The sequence below is a fragment of the Bos mutus genome, chromosome 6 (genome assembly GCF_027580195.1).
Source record: "Bos mutus isolate GX-2022 chromosome 6, NWIPB_WYAK_1.1, whole genome shotgun sequence".
Taxonomy (NCBI): Eukaryota; Metazoa; Chordata; class Mammalia; order Artiodactyla; family Bovidae; genus Bos; species Bos mutus.
The window spans coordinates 95,321,992-95,343,060 of NC_091622.1; the positions used below are offsets into that span (position 1 = coordinate 95,321,992).

Sequence of the window (21,069 nt, forward strand, 5' to 3'; positions counted from 1 at the left end):
CCTTCCTCTGACATCTCGGCCATCCTACTTGCTGTCCTCTAGACTTCCTAACCCATCACCATTCCACAGACACACTCCTTTCCCTATCCAACCTTGATGCAGAGCAAAATCATTTAATTTACCTCTTGCACTAATCCCTGCTGCCCATGACTTTCTTGTGCTTTGATGGTATCTATCCTGCTAACCCTCAGGTTGATTGAGCCAGTCATCCTCTTGTCTGCAAGATCCCTGGGAAATGTTGAAGGAAATTTTGGGATATTTCAGAAAGGTGTGGATGGCTGCTACCAATAATTTATGGTCTCCAGATTCAGCCAGGCCGTATGTGGCCCTCAGCCATACATCTGTATGTTTTTTCTCAGTTCTTAACTTCTTCCTTCTCCCCACCGCCCCCAATAATCTGAAGCTTCATCACTTACTCAAAACCATTGTTCTCGACTCTGACCCTGACTCCTCTCCATATATGATTTGCCTCACATTTCAGAGAGAACATTGGGTCTAAACAGAGAAACCACGGCCTAATCTGGCTCTCTCTCAACGCAAATCAGCTTCCTCATGAGCAGGTGCACCCCTCAGAGTGTTCTTCTGATTATTCCCAGTCACCGTTCCATTCTGGCCGCTACTGGCTCCTGGGCTCACCATCTATGTGCAAAACACGTCCATCCCTAACTCTCAGAACACCGCCCCGCCGCCTTTCCCTCAGCCAACCTCTCGGACATTCAGTCCGCTGCAAACTTGTGCACATTTCCCCCACACAGCAAGGCTTAGGATTTCCGGAGAACCATGGGGGAATGTGTGCCCTAAGAGTGACTCAGCGTTTTCTGGAGACATGTCTGAAATAAAATGCCTGACCACAAGTACTTGTACTTGCTTTTATTTTTTAACCTATTCATTTATTTGGCTGCATCGGGTCTTCACTGAAGCATGCAGGATCGTCACTGTGTCATGTGGCTCTTTTGTTTGCAGCCCACAGACTATCGTTGTAGCATGTGGGCTCACTAGTAGTGGCACATGGGCTTAGTTGCTCCACAGCTTGTGGGCTCTTAGTTCCCTGACCAAGAACTGAACCCACATTTTCTGCATTGCAAGGCGCATTCTTAACCACTGGAACACCAAGGAAGAAAATTGTTTCTTTCTTTAAAAAAATCAATAGTTCATTTTTATTAAGTGAAATACATGCATTTATTCTCACCACATTTTCCCAGATGCAGAAAAAAAAGAACTCCGTGACTTGGTTAGAGCTAATTTATTCAACTTGTTTTTGTTTTTTTTTTTTTTTTTTTACCTTTCACCCCTCTTTCCAGTGAAGCCATGCTTCATCTATTATTCTCTTTTTTTCATGCTTTCTCATACTGATGCTATCAGCTGGCTCCTTTATCTCACCTCTAGACGTGCTGAAGCTTTTTCTATATTAAAGAAATCCTTTTTGAATTCCAACTGTTGACCTACCTCTCTCTTATAGTTTCCAGCTAAACTCTTCAAAATAACAAGTATCTTCAATTCTCACTTCTCATGGAGGTGATAACCCACTGTTATTAGCCCTCTGCCACTATTATTCAGATGAAACAGCTCCTGTGAAAATTATGACTGACTGCCAATTTCAAACTTCTATGTGCTATTTTCAGATCTCATCTTATTTAACTTCTCTACATCATTTGATTACTGTTGCTGAATCAGTATGCTGATTAATTCTTTCTTCTCAAATCTATTCAAATACTCTAACATTTTATATCAGAATCCCTCATTGAATCCTCGCCTTATTTATTTCACGCATGATGGTAATCACCAGAGTTCATTCTTGACTTCTTTCATACCATGTGGGTGATTTGATCACTTTTCTGGAGTAGAGTTGTCTTTGAAAGTAGAATAGATCTCTTTATTTAAGACCCAATTATCCTGCTACTCACTTGAGAACCTTCTGAATATCACAGTTCAGTTCAGTCACTCAGTCATGTCCGACTCTTTGTGACCCCACGGACTACAGCATGACAGTCGTCCTTCTCCATCACCAACTCATGGTGCTTACTCAAACTCATGTCCATTGCATTGGTGATGCCATCCAACCATTTCACACTCTGTTGTCCCCTTCTCCTCCTGCCTGTAATTTTTCCCAGCATCAGGGTCTTTTCCAATGAGTCAGTTCTTTGAAACGCCAAAGTATTGGAGTTTCAGCTTCAGCATCAGTCCTTCCAATGAATATTCAGGACTGATTTCCTTTAGGATGGACTGGTTGGATCTCCTTGTAGTCCAAGGGAGTCTTAAGACTCTTCTCTAACACCACAGTTCAAAAGCATCAATTCTTCAGGGCTCAGCTTTCTTCACAGTCCAACTCTCACATCCATACATGACCACAGGAAAAACCATAGCCTTGACTAGACAGACCTTTGTTGGCAAAGTAATATCTCTGCTTTTGAATATGCTATCTAGGCTGGTCATAACTTTCCTTCCAAGGATTAAGTGTCTTTTAATTTCATGGCTGCAGTCACCATCTGCAGTGATTTTGGAGCCCCAAAAATAAAGTCTGACACTGTTTCCACTGTTTCCCCATCTATTTCCCATGAAGTGGCGGGACTGGATGCCATGATCTTCGTTTCCTGAATGTTGAGCTTTAAGCCAACTTTTTCACTCTCCACTTTCACTTTCATCAAGAGGCTTTTTAGTTCCTCTTCACTTTCTGCCATAAGGGTGGTGTCATCTGCATATCTGAGGTTATTGATATTTCTCCTGGCAATCTTGATTCCAGTTTGTGTTTCTTCCAGCCCAGCGTTTCTCATGATGTACTCTGCATATAAGTTAAATAAGCAGGGTGACAATATACAGCCTTGATGGACTCCTTTTCCTATTTGGAACCAGTCTGTTGTTCCATGTCCAGTTCTAACTGTTGCTTCCTGACCTGCATATAGGTTTCTCAAGAGGCAAGTTAGGTGGTCTGGTATTCCCATTTCTTTCAGAATTTTCCAGTTTATTGTGATCCACACAGTCAAAGGCTTATATCTTTAACCTACCAGAATTTAGTGCTGTATATGGTGGTTGGTAAGGGTCTATTTTTTTTAATTGAAATATAATTGCTTTACAATATTGTGTTAGTTTCTGCTGTAGAGCAAAATGAATCAACTCTATGTGTATATATATCCCCTCTCTCTTAGACCTCCCTCCCACCCTCCTATACCACCCTTCTAGAGAACGGCCTTTGGAACAGGAGGGGAAATGGAAGATTAGAATTGACATATACACACCTTTTGTTCAGTCACTAAATCGTGTCTGACTGTTTGTGACCCCATGACCCGCAGCATGCCAGGCTTCCCTGTCCTTCACTATCTCCCAGAGTTTGCTCAAACTCATGTCTATTGGGTCAGTGATGCCATCCAATCATTTCACCCTCTGTCTTCTCCTTCTCCTCCTGCCTACAATCTTTCCCAGCATCAGGGTCTTTTCCAATGAGTTGTCTCTTCACATCAAGTGGCCAAAGTATTGGAGTTTCAGTTTCAGCATCAGTCCTTCTAATAAATATTCAGGGTTGATTTCCTTTAGGATTGACTGGTGTGACCTCCTTGCTCTCCAAGGGACTCTTAAGAGTCTTCTCTAGAACAACAGTTCAAAGACTATCAATTCTTGGGTGCTCAGCCTTCTTTATGGTCCAACTCTTACATCTGTACATGACTACTGGAAAGACCGTAGCTTTGAATATATGTACCTTTGTCAGCAAAGTGATGCCTCTTGCTTTTTAATATGCTGCCTGGATTTGTCATAGCTTTTCTTCCAAGAAGCAAGCATCTTTTACTTTCATGGCTACAGTCACCATCCACAGTGATTTTGGAGCCCAAGAAAATAAATTCTGTCACTGTTTCCATTTTTTTCCCCATCGATTTGCCATGACATGATGGGACCAGATGCCATGATCTTCATTTTTGAATGTTGAGTTTTATGCCAGCTTTTTCACTCTCCTCTTTTCACCCTCATCAAGAGGCTCTTTAGCTCCTCTTTGCTTTCTGCCATTAGGGTAGAATAATCTGCATATCTGAGGTTATTGATATTTCTCCCAGCAATCTTGATTCCAGCTTGGAATTCATCCAGCCCAGCATTTCACATGATGTACTCTGCATATAAGTTAAATAAGCAAGGTGATCATGTGTAAAATAGATAGCTAGCGGGAACCTGCTGTATAGCACAGGGAACTCAGCTCAGTGCCCTGTGAAGAGTCCACTTTTTGTTTTCTGTATTACTAATAATTTGCCCTAGCAATATTTATTGAAAAGTCCACTATCTTTTCCCCCACATACACAATACAATTTGTTTCAAAAGTTGATTCTGCATGTGATAGGTTGCTCCTGGGCTCACTCTTTTGTGTTATTGGCCTTTACTTAAAATAATAGAATCTTACTCATTTGTTGTATGTTCATAATAATTCTTGATATAAAAAAGGCAATTTCTTCATCTGGTTTTTCTTTTTCAGGAATATCTAGTCTATGCTTGCCCTTTACACTCTCATATAAATCTTAGTCAAACTTTAATGTCTACACACAAAAAATGGTGTAATTTTGATTGCAATTGCTTTCATGTTATGCTTAAATGTATCGTTGATTGGCATCTTGATGACATTAGGTCTTTCAGTTATTTATTTACACTTATTTATGTCCTCTAGAAAACTAAGATCATGGCATCCGGTCCCATCACTTCATGGGAAAATAGATGGGGAAACAGTGGAAACAATGTCAGACTTTATTTTGGGGGGCTCCAAAATCACTGCAGATGGTGACTGCAGCCGTGAAATTAAAAGACGCTTACTCCTTGGAAGGAAAGTTATGACCAACCTAGATAGCATATTCAAAAGCAGAGACATTACTTTGCCAACAAATTTCCGTCTAGTCAAGGCTATGGTTTTTCCAGTGGTCATGTATGGATGTGAGAGTTGGACTCTGAAGAAGGCTGAGCGCCAAAAAATTGATGCTTTTGAACTGTGGTGTTGGAGAAGACTCTTGAGAGTCCCTTGGACTGCAAGGAGATCCAACCAGTCCATTCTGAAGGAGATCAGCCCTGGGATTTCTTTGGAAGGAATGATGCTAAAGCTGAAACTCCAGTACTTTGGCCACCTCATGCGAAGAGTTGACTCACTGGAAAAGACTCTGATGCTAGGAGGGATTGGGGACAAGAGGAGAAGGGGATGACAGAGGATGAGATGGCTGGATGGCATCACTGACTCGACGGACGTGAGTCTGAGTGAACTCCGGGAGTTGGTGATGGACAAGGAGGCCTGGCGTGCTTCAATTCATGGGGTCGCAAAGAGTCGGACACAACTGAGAGAATGAACTGAACTGAACTAATGTCTTTTCATAATATTTTGTAAATTTCTCAATTATAGGGTTTTATCATCTTGGGTTTTTTTTTTTTTTTTCTCCTTGGTGCCAGATAATTTCTGACCTTTCAAGCAAAATTAACTATATTACAAAGACTGCACTTTACAACTTTTACCACATTGAGTTTAAGCCATCTATCAGAACCAGACTTCAGATTTTTTCACTCAAGAGATCTCATGCCAGTAAATGACTTAAACAGTTGTTGCTAGGGAAAAATTATCTTTGGTATCCATAGTTCCATGGTCAGTTTGATTCAGAACTAAAACAAAGACTTTAAAATTAAAACTTTCCAAAGGTTCCTTTCTATTTATCTTTTGACATGCTATTTTATTAGAATCCTGTCTTGCACTTTTACTGAGGAAAACATAAATATCAGCAGACAGCTGCAACTATTATGAATTGCAGCAGTAGAAAGGGCTGAGAACTTGATGATCTTGTCAGCTCAGACTTCATCTTGATCATGTGTTTTCGATTCAGTCCCTTCCTCTGGGCGTGACTGTGAACAACCTATAAACAAATGCCATGCTACAGTTTACCAAGTTCCTTTACACTGCCCTACAACAACTTTGTGAAATAAGCTCAACAAGCATTATTCTCAACATCCAAGAGAGGATAAAAGAAGATAAATCATTTGCTAAAGTTCACAAGTCAAACAGTGGTAAGTGAGAACAAGTTCTTAGGAATTCACTGTTCACTTCCAGAACTCTCTTCTGGGTGTAAAAGTGTTTGTGTCTTGAAGACAATGCACTATGTAGAATCCTTGAGTTATATTCTGCCCCCCACCCCCCACATTGAGCTGTTTAAATTTCCATATTTATGTATTGTTGAACAAAGATGTAATGTCTCCTGTCGAGCTCTACTCATGCCTCAAATAGAATTGTCATGAGGAAATTAAAATGTTCTCTTTTTGTGTTTCTTTTTAGAGAGTCCATGAAATATTCATACCCTTGACCAAGGAATGCCCCTATATACTAAAGCTTTGAGAGGTATTATTGTCAAATTTCCCTTGCAGTCCCATTGTCTGTTTTATTAAAATGTTAAACGTGCCAAATCTCTGAAGTTAGAATTATAAAGTTGTGCTTATCCTGTGCTTAAGCTCATTCTCATGAAAGCATCTGGTAACACGTTGGCAAGTTCTCAAGTTTAAAACAAAAGGAGTAAATGATTCAGTGCTTCTGCAAGTGATCTGTAAAATAGTGTTTATTTTGAAATTATTAATATTGTCCCACATCTGAATATGGTGACTTGCCATTAGAACATCATTTTAGCCTCTTCAACAAATATTCACTGAATTTGGAAGGGGAAGAAATGCTTTGGGAGTAAAAATACTGATTGAGGGAGACCTGCCACAAATATCCAGCTCCTAGGTATTGAAACTGTGTGGTCCATGGACAAGGAGCAGTGACATCACCTGAGAGCCAGGAAGAAGTGAAGTATCTCAGGCTCTGTACCAACCAGCAAAGCAGAACTGGCATTTTAATATGATCCCCCCCACGGTGTCTCAGATGGTACAGAATCTGCCTGCAATGCAGGAAACCCAGGTTCCATCCCTGGATCAGGAAGATCCCCTGGAGAAGGGAACGGCTACCCACTCCAGTGTTCTTGCCTGTGAATCCTGTGGACAAAGGAGCCTGGAGGGCTACAGTCCATAGTGTTGGAGAGTAAAGACATGACTGAGCAACTAACACTTTCACATTTCCCTTTCTGCATTTCAATATGCATGTTTAAGTTTGAGAAGCATAGTCTAGACCTGTGCTCTACAGTAGAGTCACCACTATTCATATACAAGTATTGAGTACTTTCACTTTAATCACACTGACTAGCCCTGAATTTAGATGTGCTACAAGGGTAAAATACACACCTGATTTTGAAGATGTTATAAAAATATAAAGTATCTCACCATAAATCTACATTTATTATATGTTAAAATAGTGATATGCTGGATGTATTGTGTTAATGAAATATATTTAAAACTATTTTCACCTATCTTTTTATCTTTTTCAGTATGGCTACTAGAAAATTCAAAATGACACACATGCCTCCTTGTGTTGTGGCTCACATTATATGTGCGTGTGTGTGTGTGTGTGTGTGTATGTATATATATATATACACACATGTCCCAGTGGGTCAGATGGTAAAGAATCTGCCTGCAATGCTGGAGGCCTAGGTTCAATCCCTGGGTTGGGAGGATCCCCTGGAGAAAGAAATAGCTACCCACTCCAGTGTTCTTGCCTGGGGAATCCCATAGACAGAAGAGCCTGGTGGGATACCTACAGTACATGGGGTCACAAAGAGTTGGACACCACTGAGTGACTAACAATTTCACTTTCACTTTCACACACACACATATATAAAGAATCCACCTGCCGAATAGAAGATGCGGGTTCAATCCCTGGGTCAGGAAGATACCCTGGAGAAGGAAATGGCAACTCGTTCCAGTATTTTTGCCCTTAAAATACCATGGTGGACAGAGGAGCCTGGTTGGTTACAGTCTATGGGGTCACAGAAAGAGTCAGACATGACTTAGCTGCTCAACAACAACAACATACGCATACATACACATAGCACTGGTCTGGTCTACTGCTCCCCAGCCCAGAGATTCACTCCCATCCAGATCATTAGGACCAGTACTGGTGTTAGGTAGATGTGCTACATTAATAAGAAGTCACAGGCCAGAAATCACCAGTTAGTAGCATCTGGCTGCAGACATGTTTTATTTGGGCCTGCACAATATATTTAAAAGTTGGGTCAACACATAAAATATTTTTGAGTTGCTGATTCTCTAAAAACTGATAAGGTCTTCCCACACTGAGCCTGCATGCTCTCATCCCAGCCATGAATCAAAAAGCAGCTGCTACTTAAGATGGGGTATGTTCTCACCACATTGACAGAGACTTGGTGGTGGCTCAGACCATAAATAAAAATAATCTGCCTCCAATGCAGGAGACCTGGGTTTGATCCCTGGGTCAGGAAGATTCCCTGGAGAAGGGAATGGTCACCCACTCCCTGGAGAATTCCATGGACAGAGGAGCCTGGAAGGCTATAGTCCATGGGGTTGCAAAACGCTGGACACAACTGCGTGACTAATATTCACTTTTACTCCATGACCACTCATACTTACTGGCATCTACACTGTCATCCTTAAGTCACTCATTTATAACACCTATGAGATTCTTCTAGACATTGGAGTTTGTGACCTCCAGTCTGAATTACCACCTAATGTTTTCAAGGGCTTCCCTTGTGGCTCAGCTGGTAAAGAATCCACCTGCAATGCGGGAGACCTGGGTTCAGTCCCAGGGTTGAGAAGATCCCCTGGAGAAGAGAAAAGCTACCCACTCCAGTATTCTGGCCTGTGTCACAAAGAGTCAGACAGGATTAGTCCAGTTATGACTCCTTTGCTCAATCCCTTTGGGTGGGTTTAACTTCAGTCCTTGGGCTCTCTCAGGTTGTCCCATAGCACTGGGACTAGGCTGAGTCAGTCTAAGATGACTGTATTGCTGATAAAAATTAACCAAGCACTTACCATGCATAACGCTCTATGCTAAATGATTTATATATGTCATTTCACTTACACCTTACAGTACTTTGGCCACCTCATGCGAAGAGTTGACTCACTGGAAAAGACTGTGATGCTGGGAGGGATTGGGGGCAGGAGGAGAAGGGGACGACAGAGGATGAGATGGCTGGATGGCATCACTGACTCGATGGACGTGAGTCTGGGTGAACTCTGGGAGTTGGTGATGGACAGGGAGGCCTGGCATGCTGCAATTCATGGGGTCTCAAAGAGTAGGACACGACTGAGCGACTGAACTGAACTGAACAACAACCTTATGAGTTAGGAATATTTTTTACATTTTAACCTCAAAGAACATGCATCATAGTGGTATTAATTGGCTTAACCAAAATTACACATAGATAATGAACTCACAAGCCAGGACCAAATAGAGACCCGTGGAACTCCAGATGCCATGTTTTTTGTTTAATCAATGCTATATTATTCTAATTTAGGATTTTGTCACAAAAAGATATTTTTCTCTTTGGTCTCATATCCATATACTAGCAATTGTCAGGCCATATATTTCTTTGCAGATGTGTATCTGACTTGACAAGACCTAATTTGAGGTTGTTTTTCAGAGCTTTAAACAATCCTGCTATCTACGGTTAAGACTGGGGAATTTCAGCCATCCTGTACCCACCCTTGCCACTTCCTCCTTTCATTGAGCTTGGCAGAAAACAACCCTTTGTACTTAACCAGGCCTTTATTTTCAGTCTGTGTGAGTAAAAATTACAGTGTCCCACAGCTTTGTGTGTGGAAGAGCTCTGGACAGAACTAAAAGTGGCCTTTCATTGTGGCTTCAGCCTAAAAATCTTTAGGGAAAAATTGGCCCTGACGTGTTGAACCTCAGTTATATCCCAGGATACTTTTAGAATCTATTCATATCCTCTGAACTGTGGCTTACATAATTTTTGTAATATTTACTTGGAATTCTTTTAAAAATAAATTTAATTTTCCAATAATTAACTCATTTGAATTTTTTTCCTATTCCTAAGGTAAACATTTAGTATTCTCTCTCATGGGAGACACAAGGGTGGAGAAGGGAGATCTGAAAGATGGACCTCCTCCTGTTGGTCTATAAAACCCAAATATACTAGAACAGCTCCTACCAAATTTCTACTGAAATATTTGTCTGCATCATTATATGGTAGAATTTTATCCAGGCTGTTTGGCTCATTGCTTTTTTAAAAAGTCAGAACCCCAGAACAATTATCTGGTAGTATATTTAATTATGTAGAATGTACTACCCTGAGTACATTTAATTATTTAGAATATTTAATTGTTTAGAATGTACAATTAAATTATATTTAATTGTTTAGAATGTACTCCCCTGAGTACATTTAATTATTCACTTAAGGTTTACCCAGAAGCTTATGTATCTGGGTAAACCTTAAGTGAATAATTAAAGATCTGAGATAACCTCTAGTTTATTGACAACATTACTGTGGTTCAGTTCAGTTCAGTTCAGACTCAGTCGTGTCCGACTCTTTGCGACCCCATGAATCACAGCACACCAGGCCTCCCTGTCCATCACCAACTCCCGGAGTTCACCCAGACTCACGTCCATCGAGTCAGTGATGCCATCCAGCCATCTCATCCTCTGGCGTCCCCTTCTCCTCCTGTCCCCAATCCCTCCCAGCATCAGAGTCTTTTCCAATGAGTCAACTCTTCCCATGAGGTGGCCAAAGTACTGGAGTTTCAGCTTTAGCATCATTCCTTCCAAAGAAATCCCAGGGCTGATCTCCTTCAGAATGGACTGGTTGGATCTCCTTGCAGTCCAAGGGACTCTCAAGACTCTCCTCCAACACCACAGTTCAAAAGCATCAATTCTTCAGGGCTCAGCCTTCTTCAGAGTCCAACTCTCACATCCATACACGACCACAGGAAAAACCATAGCCTTGACTAGACGAAACTTTGTTGGCAAAGTAATGTCTCTGCTTTTGAATATGCTATGTAGGTTGGTCATAACTTTCCTTCCAAGGAGTAAGCGTCTTTTAATTTCATGGCTGCAGTCACCATCTGCAGTGATTTTGGAGCCCAAAAAAATAAAGTCTGACACTGTTCCCACTGTTTTTCCTTCTATTTCCCATGAAGTGATGGGACCAGATGCCACGATCTTCATTTTCTGAATGTTGAGCTTTAAGCCAACTTTTTCACTCTCCTCTTTCACTTTCATCAAGAGGCTTTTGAGTTCCTCTTCACTTTCTGCCATAAGGGTGGTGTCATCTGCATATCTGAGGTTATTGATATTTCTCCCAGCAATCTTGATTCCAGCTTGTGCTTCTTCCAGTCTAGCGTTTCTCATGATGTACTCTGCATATAAGTTAAATAAATAGAGTGACAATATACAGCCTTGATGGACTCCTTTTCCTATTTGGAACCAGTCTGTTGTTCCATGTCCAGTTCTAACTGTTGCTTCCTGACCTGCATGTAGGTTTCTCAAGAGGCAGATCAGGTGGTCTCGTATTCCCATCTCTTTCAGAATTTTCCACAGTTTGTTGTGATCCACACAGTCAAAGGCTTTGGCATAGTCAGTAAAGCAGAAATAGATGTTTTTCTGGAACTCTTTTGCTTTATCCATGATCCAGCGGATGTTTGCAATTTGATCTCTGATTCCTCTGCCTTTTCTAAAACCAGCTTGAACATCAGGAAGTTCATGGTTCACATATTGCTAAAGCCTGGCTTGGAGAATTTTGAGCATTATTTTACTAGCGTGTGAGATGAGTGCAATTGTGCGGTAGTTTGAGCCTTCTTTGGCATTGCCTTTCTTTGGGATTGGAATGAAAACTGACCTTTTCCAGTCCTGTGGCCACTGCTGAGTTTTCCAAATTTGCTGGCATGTTGAGTGCAGCACTTTCACAGCATCATCTTTCAGGATTTGAAATAGCTCAACTGGAATTACTGTGGTTATGACAGTGTTATTCTTTATACAAGATTTTTTCCAATATTTAAAAATATTGGTAAAATATATATAGCATAAAATTTACCATTTTAATCATTTTAAGTGTAGTCTCCAGTGATATTAAGTATATTCAAATTGTGTAACTCTTCCAGCTTTTATTATAAAATTTTTTTTAAAAATTTGAAACGTTGGAAGAAAAGTACAATAAATGCCAGTATACTCACAACCTAAACTAAACAACTGTTAACGTTTTTCCAAATACGCTTTAACTCTTCTTAGTACATTGGTATGTGTGTGTGCATGCCATTTTAAAGTAGCTTACAGATTTAATCCCTTAATATTTTTTCACCATTCATCTCCTAAGAATGAAAACTTTCTCCTTTATAGCATTACCATTATCAATATAAGAAAATTAATAAGTATTTCCCACTATCATCTAATATCCAGCTCATATTCAAATTTTCCTAATTATTTCAAAATCTGTTTTGTAACTGGTTTTGTAAACTATCATTCAGATGATGTACAAAAATTGCATTGCTTATGTATCTTGACTCTCATTTATGCTAAGATAGCACCTTCTTCCTCAGTTTCCAACAAGATATGTGTGTGTGTGTATGTGTATATATATCACAACATTGTTTTTTTAAAGAGATAAGGCCAGTTGCCTTTTATATTATTCTGCATTCTGGACTTGTCTGATTGTTTCTTTGTAGTATTTTATTTGTTTCTCTCATCTCTGTATTTTCTTTAAACTGGGATGGGAGATAATTCTAAAAGCTTGATCGTATTAAGTGCAAATATTTTTTCAGTAGGAATTCTCTATTGGTGAGGACTATGTATTGCATCATATGAGAAGGCACTTAATGTCAAGTTGTCCTGTTGTTAGTGATGCTCAGTCTGACCCCTATGTTAATGAAAAATGATTAACTATTTATTGTGGAAAGATATATTTTATTTCCCTTGGGAAAATTTTATAGTAACTAAACTAGTATGAACATTTATATATGTGCCTATTTCCTATTCAAAAATCTACATTGGTTAAAAGAAAGACTATTAGTAGCAAGTTAACTTTGATATACAGAGATCTTTTTAAAAAATTTTCTAAAGTAGAAGCAAAGACAGTATTTGTTATAACAGAAATCAAATAGAGTTAAAATTATATGTAGAAGGACTTCCTTGGCAGTATTTAAGCCTTTGCCTTTCAGTGCAAGAGGGTGTGAGTTCAACCCTGGTCAGGGAGGTAAGATGCCACATGTCTCATGGCCAAAAAAATCAAAACATAAAACAGAAACAGTATTGTAACAAATTCAATAAAAACTTCAAAAATATTTTTAAAAAGTTATACTGTAGAGCTATCAGAAATTATAAACAATTTCCAATATGCAGATAAACTGTGCACCAAAACTGCACTTGTTTATCACTTGGAGCTCAGAACCATTTTCCTAAAGAAACTATCCATCCATTTCCTAGGTCACCTCACAAAATGCCAAACCCATTATTTCTATTGAAAAATTAATTTTGTTGTATGTAGCAAGAAGAAACATAATGACATCAAATAAATGTCTCCAGTGTCCTGAAAGTTCCCTTCCTCAGGTATATGGTGACCATTTCATTTGGGCTAATTAAATAAATAGGAACACACTATGATCATCTTCCTTAAGACAACATAGCTGTGACCATCATGGAATCAAAAAAGTAAGATAACACATTTCAGGGAACACGTCTTGCTCTCTAGAATAGCAAGCAAAATCTAATCCTATTTGAATACATATACATCAATACATTCTGGGTAGATTCTGTTCAAAAGTCCAATCTTCATAACTTAGGGAACACTATAAATCTGGTAATGACTGAAAACCTAAATATCTAAGGATGTATGCTTAAGTGTAAATCTCACAGATGAGAAGAGGATTAATGACTTTGTTGTTGTTTAGTTACTAAGTTGTGTCTGACTCTTTTGCAATCCCATGGACTATAGCCCACCAAACTCCTCTGACCATGGGATTTCCCAGGCAAGAAAACTGGAGTGGGTTGCCATTTCTCTCTCCAGAGTAGCTTCCCAACCCAGGGATCAAAACTGTGTCTCCTGCATTGGCAGGTGGATTCTTTATTGCTGAGCCATGAGGGAAAGTCAACTAATGACTTGCATAAGCACAAAAGGATAGATGTAACAGTAGTGATGTGGATTAAATTTTTACACAGTCATGCTATCTATAGAATTTAGAGGAAACTGTGGAGAAAACAAAGATAGAAGCAGGGGAAACAGAAGCTATGGGATCTGAAATGTCAGCTTTCTCGATGGCAGTTCAAACACTGGATTTTCTGATAAAGATGATCTAATCTTGGGTTTTAAACTTTAGCATACACCTTAATCACATAGAGTACTTGTTAAAACAAGATTTCTGGGTCCTACTCCCAAAGTTTTTAACTTAGTAAAATTGAAGTAGGACCTGAGAATTTGTATTACTAGCAAATCCTCAAGTAATGCTGATGCTACTTAGTCCACGGACTACACTTTAAGAACCACTGGTCCAGAGGATGCCTCTACCTCCTTCTTTAATGCTAGAAATCAGGGCTGCCTGAAGGAAAGCTGGTTTTGCATAGCAAACAGTGACAGTTTTACTTTTTTTTTTTTCAATTTGGATTCCTTTTATTTATTTATTTTTCTTCTCTAGTTGTTGTAGCTAGGACTTAAAAAACCATGTTAAAAAAGTGATGGGAATAGATGCAGAGAATGAGAAATTAGAAGTTTTTAACAAATAATTATAAAATATAAAGAACCACCAAACAGAATTACAGAATATAATAACTGAAATGAAAAATACACTACAAGGAGTCAATAGTAGACTAAATGAAGCAGATGAACAGATCAGTGACCTGGAAGACAATGTAATGGAAAGTCACTGCTATCAAACAGAGAAAAGCAAAAACAATGAAAAGGAACGAGGACAGTTTAAAAAATCTCTAGGACAACATCAAACATGCTAATATTCACATTACAGAAGTCCCAGAAAGAGAAAAGAGAAAGGGCCTGAGAAAATATTTGAAGATATAAGACCTGAAAACGTCCTTAACCTGGGAAAGGAAACACTCACCTAAGTACAAGAAACACAGAGAGTCTCTCATATAGTATTAACCCAGAGAGGAATATACCATGATGCATTATAATCAAAATGCAAAAATTAAAGATAAAGAGAATATTAAAAATAACAAGAGAAAAGTAACAAATAGCCTACAAGGGAACTCCCATAAGGCTATCAGTTGATTTCCATTAGAAACTCTGTAGGTCAGAAGGAAGTGGCATGATATGTACTTAGAGTGATAAAGGAGAAAAGTCTACAACCAAGAATATTCTACCCAGCTAGGTATTCATTAAATTTGATGGCTGTAAAATCAAAAGCTGTACAAATAAGCAAAAGCTGAAAGAATTCAGCACTACCAAACTAGCTTTACAACAAATTTAAAGGATCTAAAGGATCTTCTCAGGCAGAAGAAAAAGCCACAACTAGAAACAAGGAAATTATAAAATGGAAAACTCACTGATAAAGGCAACATACAATAAAGGTAGGAAATCGTCCACAGACAAAGCTAATGGGGAGGTTAAAAGACAAAAAAAAGGTAAAATCGTTTGTATTCACAATAAGCAGCTAAGGGATACTCAAAACAATTAGATGGAAAATATAAAGCCAGAAACAGTAATTGTGAGGTGAGGAGACTACAGATGCAAGATATCTAAAATACACTTGAAATTAAGAGATCAGCAACTTAAAACACACATGAATAAATATAGATTCCTATACAAAAATCTCATGATAAGCACAAAACAAAAATCTATAATAGATATATGAAAAAGGAACCCAAACATAAGACTAAATTTAGTCATCACATCACAAGAGAGGAGAACAAAAAAAGGAGGAAAAAACCCTACAAAAACAAATCCAAAACAATTAACAAAATGACCATAGGACAGACATAACCATTATTACCTTAAATGTAAGTGGACTAAATACTCCAACCAAAAGACAAAGACTGAATGAATACAGAAACAAGACCCATAGATTTGCTGCTTATAAGAGACTCAATTCAGATCTAGAGACACATACAGACTGAAAGCAAGGGGATGGAAAAGATATTCCACACAAAGGGAAATAAAAATAAAGCCAGAACTGATATATTTATATCAGATAAAATAGGCTTCAAATTAAATTCTGTTACAAAAGACAAACACTACATAGTGGTGCAAAGATCAATCCAAGAAAACAATATAACAGTTGTACATATGTATGCACCAACATAGGAGAACCTCAATATATAAGGCAATGTTACAGACATAAAAGGATTTTGTGGTCAAGGGAACAATCTGTGTGTTATTTATTTTTTTAATTTTCCCTACCCCTACTTTTAGGAGTAAAAATGGTCATTTTAAAAGAACTAAATGATTCAGTTTACTTTGATGGCTTCTCAATTTGTATTCATAAACAAATGCAAAGAATGAAACCAAAATCCAGATACAATTATGCTTTAACTGTCTATTTCTATAAGAAGATCCAGAAACATACCAGTTTCCCATATAGTCCTAAGCATACTCAGTTGAGAAGGAAAACCCAATTGCAGTTTGCCTGAGCACTGGAATTCAGGAATGATTAACGTAATTCTTTGATTTCCTGACTGTCCCACATTAGCTCAATTACATATTATTTATCTATGGAAACAGCAGGACAATGTATATATTCAAACTCTCATGTACACACAAATATTGTAAAGACTTATTAACACATTAATATTCTGTCATTTATGTTCCATCACACATAAATTTGTAAAGGCAAAAAGAAGGGAAGTTAACTTGTTGATGACATAGGTCTAAAAACCCCTTACCAACATTTTTATTCCTTTAACTCTCATCATGTTTACTTTATATCAACATTTATATTTTATTTTTACTTATTTTTTACATAATCATTTTTTCAGACCGTGAATCAGATAAGCCCTCAAGCTGTGTCATTCTGATTTATGAACACACCTTACAATCCAGGAACATGTGCATGCAGTTCCAACCCAAAATTTAATGAGATGGAATAATGGCACTTTAAATGGTTTAACTTCTTTAGTCAGAACCCAGAATTCAACCTCTCATTTCCCTCTCTTACCTTCAAATAAGGAAAGCAATAAACAAGTCCAACATGAAAAGGCAAATCACTGGGAACACTGGGAATGCCAACATGCCTTCTTATTAATTCCCATAGTTCTACCCATTATCATCCACCTGAATAGAGGTCTGCATGTCAGACCTTTGGGGTTTTAAAGTGGGAAGTATGCTGTGTGCTTAAGTCCTTTGTCTGTGATGTACTGTCAAGAAAGTGCAGAAATGAACACAGAAAAGAAAGGGAAGGAGAGAAAATTATTGCTTTGGTTTTTCAGCTCATGTTGATTGTAGCCACTTTAAAGGCATTGGGTAAAATACTCAGTAGAAATTGGTTAATCAACCTTTAGTAGGAAGGAACAATATTAGAAACTTTCTCAACTTGCTGGGGAGGTCTTTTTAAAAATTTTTCAAATGCATACTTTATGTTCTTTGTAAATCAGGGCCTTGTTTCCACTAGTTTTCAAAGAATATATAAGATTTGAAGGATGCAGAACCAGATAAGGATGTTTCATGGTTTTCTATAGTCAAGTTTACTTGAATACTTGCAGAAAATGTATATATATGTGTATATATATATATATATATGTATGTATGTATATGTATATATATGTATGTATATGTGTATATACATATGTATAGGAACTGTCATGAAGAGATTTTAGTCACTGTGTCTATTAAAGCCATATAGGATTAACCCATAGTTTACACTTGTATAAAGATGAAAATGAACTATTTAGCTCATCTGGGAAGCAGCTGTGCAGAACTGTGGAAAGCAGTGGTAAGAAAAAACCACGATTAGGTAAACAAAGCAACAGAAAGATGGTGAAAAGGGTAAAGGAATAAGAAATTAGAATCCATTCAAACAAAACTTAACTTGGATGAATGAGGAAGAAAGTCTTTTTATGCCAACTCAGTAAATGTTTAATCTGGAAAAGCATGGTTCCACATCTGGCTTATGTTTAATATTGTAAATATCACTGCTTTGATTTTTTAATTTTATTTTTGATGTAAATTTTTGTTTATTAACAAAAATAAAATTCAGTGGAGAGATGTATTAATATTACAAGTGCTAAATATTTCAAATAAAATATTCAAAATACAAAATGATACCTGTTCTCTAGCATGTGTTGCCAAAACCCACTAAAGAAGAAAAGTGAAAATATTGGAAAATAGCAAACATTTTTATTGTTTGAATATGAGTCATCTAATATATTAAATACTGGCTCAGACGGTAAAGCGTCTGCCTGCAGTGCGGGAGACGCGGGTTTGATCCCTGGGTTGGGAAGATCCCCTGGAGAAGGAAATGGCAACCCACTCCAGTACTCTTGCCTGGAAAATTCCATGGACTGAGGAGCCTGGCAGGCTACAGTCCAGGGGGTCACAAAGAGTCGGACACGACTGAGTGACTTCACTTTCACTTTCACTGTGAAAATTCTCAAAATGGCCAAAACACTAGTCTCTGTGGTATACTTGTAATACAGTATGATTTTGAAAGTGACCATAAATCATTTAAAAGGAAAAGAGGAAGTAAAAATGTTTCATTTGTATTAATTTTTTTGAGGACAGTATTATAATGTTTGTATGCAGTAATGAACTAGCTTCAAACTGAATTATTTCTTAATTTTCTGAGGAATTACTCTGAGGGAGCCTTCTACTCTTCAAGTCAGCCAAACACATTGACATTTGGCTACCAAAGGCTTCCTGGCTCTTCTTCATAGGGCTTCCAAAAGTAAGGTCATATGTAAGTCAGTCCAAAAAAAGAAGACAAGTGGAATAAACTGAGGGTCTACCAACATTGGAAGAGAAATAAATGAAATTGAGCAATAACTTTCCTCTACTTCTCCATGTAATAATAAAGATAATAACTTAACATTTATGAGGTTTTAGCGTATTTTCACACTTTGTCATTTTAATGCTCTTCACCCATACATTTTATTTCACCTAGTAATTATTACACAATGACTCAAATGTTATTATTCTATAAATGCTATAATAAAATATCTACAGAGTATTACAGATTAAGGTATAATTAATTAATCATTTGTGAAAGTACAGGAAAGCCTTCTGCAAGAAAATAATTAGAAATTTCCTTGAAAAAACAAGTAGCAGAAAAATGGACAGGATGTTCCAAACATGAGCAAGAGCAGGAGAATGTCTGACAGATTTTAGGAATAGTGAGTAACTGATACCTATTGAGCAATCTGAAGTTGCTGAAGCTGAAACTTCAAAACTCCATTACTTTGCCACCTGATGCAAAGAGCTGACTCTTTGGAAAAGACCCTGATGCTGGGAAAGATTGAGGGCAGGAGGAGAAGGGGGAGACAGAGGGCGAAATGGTTGGATGGCATCACTGACTCAGTTGACATGAGTTTGAGCAAATTCCAGGAGACAATGAAGAACAGGGAAACCTGGCATGCTGCAGACCATGGGATTGCAAAGAATTGGATACAACTGAGTGACTGCACAACAGTTCAGCAATCTTGGTCTCCTTGATATAGCATAGTCTAGGACCAAACTGAAATGAAGTATATAATACACATAAAGAAAGAAGAAGGTGGACTGGCAAGGAAATTTTTTTTTCAGATGGTATTCCAAAGCAGTTTCTCTAACTGCAGAAGAAATTAAACATTTTATAAAATTTTGTTAGGAAATTCAATAATTATGTTAACAACCTGCTATGAGATAAGCTCTATTTGACGGTTGTAATTCAACAATCAACAGTAAAGGTCTAACGTCTCTTGAAGTACTTATATTCTGGCAGACAGAAACAAAAATTGCTAGATGTAATGACCAAGCATTTTAGTTGCAGACAGTAGAGTCTACTAAAGTTGGCTTAAGCACAAAGAGATTTAATAAGAATATAAATAATTCACAAAATCATTTGGAGGACAAAATAAACAGACTCCAGACTGAGTTTGTACACTCGAGCCACACTGCAGAACTGAACTGATAAAAAGGCGCAGCTTCTACCACTATCAGGAAACTACTTGATCAAGAAGCTTCTACCACTGTTGACAGCTCCAAAAACATGCTGCTTGTGCAGCAATCAGGAGCTGCAGTGAATCTTCTGCCACACCTGCCAGTTCTAGAACCATGCCTTTTCTACCAAAATCTGTTTGAGAAAAATTATTCCTTCTGTCCTGTTTCTCTCCCCACATGACTTAGTTCCAAATTAATGACTCCTGTGAGAGTTTGTAGTTGGTGGAAACTGAATCACCTGGAGCAGCTCAGCTGCAGTGTAATCTTAGGAAGGTAGATTTTAGCTCTCTCACTTCTGCAGTACAGGAAGGCACACCAGAAAGGGATTACAGTGGATACTGAGCGGAACAATCCATGGTATCTGACAAAAGTGATGAGTAAGTTGCATGACTTACATTTTTTAATAACTAATTTCAAAAAAATAAATTGCTGATGCTAAGAACAAGCAAGCAGGAGTAAGGGTTGCTTTTCTGAGTAGGTAAAATGTAGGATCATTCGTAAAAGAGGACAGTGCTTCCTACTTTCCCTATAAAGAGTGAGGAAAGATGATTTTAGGGTAAGAGATTTTGTAGAGGGTAGTAATAGAGTGAGATCTCTAGGACTAAGCTGAGTTAAAACCTTGCTTACTTTATAATCATGGGCAAATTATTCAAATTCTCTATTTTATTATCCTTGTTTATAAAACAAAGATAGTATTACTACCTAAGAAGGTTACTGCGAGGATTGCATGATTTAGTGTGTATAAAGCACTTATAACAGTGACTGGTACATAATATGTGCAGTAAAAGAAAAGGAGGGGGGTATTTTAACTTTTCCAACATGTTAAGTTTGAGTTATCTATGAGATAAGTCTAGAACTGAGAAGTCTAGAGAAACAAATTTGAAAGTGATTCAACGGATAATTAGTACTTAAATCTCTGGGAAGGAATATTACTAACCACAGACAAGAAGAGAGGAGATGTATGTATAAATGCCAAATTTTAGATCCTGGGAAAGGGACCTGGTAATGAAAACTGAGAATGCAGGTACAGTGGCATGGGAAGAAAAACAGAGGATAATCATAGCATGGAATTCAAGAAAGAAAAGTATTTCAGAAGTAAGGAAGTGATGGAAAACAGTATGTAACCACCTCAAAAAAT

At 38.0% G+C, this 21,069-nt stretch overlaps 1 protein-coding gene across 1 annotated transcript in view; it reads left to right on the forward strand.

Annotated features, from left to right (window-relative positions):
* Nucleotides 1-21,069, forward strand: part of CFAP299 (cilia and flagella associated protein 299) — a 719,586-nt gene that overhangs the window by 604,428 nt on the left and 94,089 nt on the right. The gene's annotated exons all lie outside the window — the stretch shown is intronic.